Source organism: Delphinus delphis, chromosome 4 (genome assembly GCF_949987515.2).
Source record: "Delphinus delphis chromosome 4, mDelDel1.2, whole genome shotgun sequence".
In the NCBI taxonomy this organism is placed as follows: Eukaryota; Metazoa; Chordata; class Mammalia; order Artiodactyla; family Delphinidae; genus Delphinus; species Delphinus delphis.
Window position 1 is genome coordinate 86,177,388 of NC_082686.1, and position 5,391 is coordinate 86,182,778.

The window sequence follows — 5,391 nt, forward strand, 5'->3', positions numbered from 1 at the left end:
TTTTCACATTCTATTTTTTAACTAATACAATCTTGAGTTCTTGTAAAAATCTGGAACATCTACCAGAATTGGTCTGATAGGATTCTCAACCCATTGGGTCATCCTCTTTGCAGGAGCCTCCCTTCCACTGTAGAGATAGAATATGAATAGGAGGGTGATCCAGTTGCATGTGATCTTCAGAGAGAAACTTTGAGGTCAGTGCTATCGTGATCCCATCAAATAGGCGAGGAAATAAAAACTCAGAGAAGGGAAGGTATTTGCCTAAAGTCAGACGGGTAGTAAAGTAGCAGAGGTGGGGATCAACCTCCCATTGGTGTGACTCCACAACACTTAACCTCACCACTCTATAGACCGGGACATTGAACGCATACTCCCACCTCATTCCTATGGCTGCTCTTCTCTAGGTAACTTGGTGTGCAGTACATTTTTCTCAATTTCCTTCTCTGATGATGAAATGTAAAAGAACTTTTAGAAAGAAGGGGAAAAAAACCCTCTCCATATTCAGGAAGAGGTAAAAACTTATATCAGGAAAAGATAACTCAGAAAGGAAAAAATATTGAGCACAAAGTCATTCTCCTGATACCCCCAGCTTTTCCCAAAGCTTCTTTTATAAAGTGACAAGCATTTCCGTCTTCACCCTACATTTCTGCCTACCTTAGCAAGAAATATTTTGCTTGATACATAATTTTTGATAAGGGAAGATGCATCAGAATAAAAAGGTGATAATATTTCATATACTTGAATGAATTTTAGGATGGAAGTTAAACAGAACAATAGGTGTAGTCATATTATAACCATTTTTAATGATCCCATTTTAAGATCTTGTTAGAGGCTAAGAATAGAACCCACACAAGCATTGAGTTAGTGAAAGGTACTAATAGCAAAACTTCCTCAGAGCCATGAAGATTAGTCTTTGCTGTAAGTTAGGATAATATTCTGTTAGAGGAGTTCTGATTTTAGTATTGTGTAAGCTGTTTTCTTAATACATATCTACCCTCTGCCTAGGTGATATTCATGAAATAAGGCATAGATAATGCATTTAGTAACACTGAGCTGAATCATGCAAAACATAATTTGTGTGCAATTTTGGGGAGTGTAAAATAAAAGTTGTTTTAAGTGTCAGGAAAAAAATCCATAAAAATAAAGCATTCTAATCAGAGAAAAAATTCAAAAGCTTGTGTCATAAAGGAAAACAATTTACTTGTGCCGGTACCCTTCATAAGTGCCCCAAAGCGTTCCAGTGCTGTTACATTCTCTAATGATATTACAGTATGTGGCACATCTCATCTAATCTGTTAGTAAAATCCTAAAGTCACTTATGTCAGTCTCTAATGCAAGCCAAATGAGTCTTTCCAGTAATAAGAAGCTTCGCAGAATTAGTTTTCGTTTTGCAGAAAATTGCCATTGGGGCTGGCACTTTTATCTAAAAATTTCACTCGTGCATAAGCAAAAAACTCATATATTATTTGGTTACATTCCATCAGTATGAGAAATAACATTGTGAGAATTCTATGCATGCTAATGATATATAGAAATCCACCTGCTTTCAGATAAAATGAGTTTAATTTTCTGTTGCCCACTGCCTGGTTGGCCTTTCATAAATTACTTATGCACAGCTATTATTAAAATAGAGGGAAAGCAAATTAGAAAGTCCTCCTATCTCTCCACTGGATTTAGCCAAGGCAGGACTGTGACAGCTAGAGTCAGCGTTTTTGAAAAAATTCTGCTCTCTTGAAAAATTTTGCATCTCTATACAATTCTATACCACTGTTGTAAACGTTCTGACCTGCCTTCTTACCAAATTAACCTAAATCCTTTCTATTTTTCAACATTAATGGAATCCTCTAGAGTCCTGCTGATATATATTAAAATATATTTATTGGTTAATTTGAATTCCAGCATTTTGTACCTCATTTCCAGCACTCCTGTTAAATCTGAACAGCTCTGAGCTTTAGCATTAAAAACTTACAAATTAAGATACATACAGTACATCTTACAATTATCAGATCAAAACAACTTAACTTTTATTGGAGTATAGAATGGTAAATTTAACTTTCTGATAAAATAGAAAATGAAGGTTGTCTGTGTGAAAGAGTTAATTGGATTTCCATGAGTGTTTTCTAGCTGATGAGGGGACGTCTTTATTGGCCAATGAATACTTGACCTCTTGGTTTTAAGGACAGGTGAAAAGTTTTTATTTCTAGAGGGTTTTGAAGTCCAAAGTTCCCAATAACTGAAGACTAATTTCTGTTAATATTACTTTGCTCAAGTAAAGTAGATCACTAGTTTCTTAGAACATCTGGTTACCATGTCTTTGAAGCCTGAGTAAGTATTGATGAGGCTCTACCCTTTCATGCCATGGTGTTAAGAGAGTTATCAAAGCACTATTTTGAAAAGCAACTTCAACCGCAGCTCATATTGTAAAAGATAAAATGAAGAACACTCCCAAGCCATTTCATAAAATATATTGATAAACAGATTTTTTTTTTAAAGAGAATTGCATCCTGTGTTGGGGAGGATTGGTTATCATACTCAAATAGCATTTAACTTAGTTCTGAAAAATTAAATATGCTCTTTAGTTTCTGTTGTTAAGATCTTCATAGTGTTTTGATATAAGTTTTGTACATAACTAAATGGAGTTTTAAAAACAGCGTCTTGATAGTATAAGTTATTAACACAAATAAAATTACAAATAAGTATTTGTGGTGTATGTGTGGGGTGAAAGTGGAGCTGTCTTAGGAAATTATGGTGGAATGGGGAAAGGAGACACATACCTCTTTTTTGCCCTCATCTTTGCCCTGAATCCAAACTAGCCATTTTTCTTTCTCTTTGGGAGAAATCTTTCAAAGTTAACAAATATACTTATGCTCACGTTCAAAATGGATGTTGGAAAAGAATACCAAGCAAACAAAACCTAGCATCACAACTAAAAGGCATACAAATGATTTTGGAAATTTGCTGCTGTAAGATACCAGAGGAAAGTATTATTTTCAGGTCCGTCCACAGGGATTTTCAAATGGGGTCATCTCTCCTCCTGTCAAAGTTTAACGACAAAGTGTTGTTCTCTCCTTGAGAGAACTGGATGAAAAATACTATTTGTGTATCCAGCATTATTAATTTTAAAATTCAGTGTGTAATTATATGGTGTTATGATGCCTTTAAAATAAATCTATTCTTAAACTTGCAAGGTGAAATTCACTAGTGAGGTGGAATTCACTAGCAATAGAGTTTTGTCAAATGTATCAAAAAGAATGCAGAGTTTGAGCTTTTGCCCTCCCTCACCAGCTGCAAAGCCGAGGACATGTGGAGCCACTGGGTTTGGCGGCTCCTGCGTTCATGAAGGCAGCGGGGGCCTCCGGATTTCAACTCTCCGCGGGCCTATTTCCTCGGCCCTGCGGAGAGATTTCTTCACCGCCACAACCAAAGAAGGATAATATATGAGGCGAGTGGACATACCTCCTTTAGGACAAAGGTAATTAACTTTTGATACCCGCGCATTGGTTCAGGACTTGGAAACTCATGGATTTGACAAAGCACAAGCAGAAACAATTGTATCAGCTTTAACCACTTTATCAAATGTCAGCCTCCATACTATCTATAAGGAGATGGTCACTCAAGTTCAACAGGAAATAACAGTACAACAGTTAATGGCTCATTTGGACTCCATCAGGAAAGACATGGTCGACCTAGAGAAAAGTGAATTTGCAAATCTGCGAGCAGAGAACCAGAAAATGAAAATTGAATTAGAACAAGTTAAGCAACAACTGATAAATAAAACCAGTCGAATCAGAGCAGATAATAAACTGGATATCAACCTAGGAAGGAGCAGAGTAACAGATATGTTTACAGATCAAGAAAATAAACTTATGGAAGCAACCACAGAATTTACCAAAAATGAAACCAAAACCAGAGTTATATTTCAGAGACCGGTAACAAAATTGACGCTGAAATTGCTTATTTAAAAACCCTAATGGAGTCTAACAAGCTTGAGACTATTCGTTACCTTGCAGCCTCAGTGTTCACTTGCCTGGCAATAGCACTGGGACTTTATAGACTCTGGAAGTAACAGTGAAACTACTATATTATGCTCCTACTGCTGCTGCTGTTGACTTAGAACAAACACTGTGCCAGGATGGATTTACTCTGAACATTGAAAGTTGCAGTAGAAACTTAATACAAGATTATTTAAAGTACATATGGATTAAAGGAAATGTTTTAGAATGGGAAGGTGTATTTTGTCTTTGTTTTTTATATATGTCTTTATTGTATTATGTTGAAAAGATGCCGTTGAAAACCTGATGGATTTGAGATAGGCCTTTTGTCTTTATCCTTTAGATAGCTCATAGAAACTGAAGCAGAGTTTTCTTGTTTGCTTGAACAACTGTAAATCATACAGGATTTCTTTGGTATGTGTTGCAAATTTGTTTAGTTATAAATAGGGAATCTAAAGTACAGAGTAGTCAAAAGACTGACCTTGTATGGTCCAGCAAGTGAGAATCAGAGGCTCTCCAACTAAATTTTTTTCAAAGAGCTAACAGCTGGGTTGTTTTCAAAACAAAACTTTCTGTATTTTGCTTCAAAATATCTCAGAATCCTCTTGCCTAAGAAAATTCTTGGCACACTGTAGATAAATTTGTGTTGGATTAATAAATAAAGACCATATGGATTCCACGGTAAAAAAAAAAAAATTATATAGAGTTTGAGATCAGTGAGCTACTTGAATCATGACAGTTAATCCTGTTTATAAAATACTTAACTAGCTGAAGTTTCTTAGATGTCTTGTTTTTTACCTTGGCAATGGTGGTTTAAGCCAAGAAATCCCACGGAAGACAAATAATTAGTGTGCCATTACTCCCCAGGCATCTGCATAAAGTCTAACACCTGCATGAAAAAAGAAGCATCTATTCTTTCAGACAGTTTAAGGTAACAGCATGGTTGGCATTTTGTAGACACAGCTTCCTATCAGTTCTAAAGGTTGTAGGCTGAGAAGAAACTTAAATTGAAAATAGAAGATGAATTAAATTATCAGGATAATTCAGGCAAAAAAGTAAAATAAAGTTTTGCAAATAAATCGGTCACATGCTATTCCTCAAAAACTATAGCTTGCTTTTCCTACAGACTGTTTTGAATTAACTCATCATTTAATTGATCAGTTGTTTCCCTGTAAATTGCTTGAAGAGCAGCATGAATAGAGTTGTGAAAAGCTAGGAACTTTTGAGTCTAACAGACTTAGATTTGAAACTTGGCTATAACATTACCTAGCTGGGTAGGTACATAACCTTGCTTAAGCCTCAGTTTCTTCTTTTGTAAAAATGGAATAATACCTTACTCACATTTATCAGGAGGATTGAATAAGGTCGTGTATGAAAAAGATTGACTTTTGAGTATGTA

At 35.6% G+C, this 5,391-nt stretch overlaps 1 pseudogene; it reads left to right on the forward strand.

Annotated features, from left to right (window-relative positions):
* The first annotated feature begins 3,301 nt into the window (after positions 1–3,301).
* LOC132424182 (coiled-coil domain-containing protein 90B, mitochondrial pseudogene) lies at positions 3,302–4,066 on the forward strand (annotated as a pseudogene).
* Positions 4,067–5,391: the final 1,325 nt, after the last annotated feature.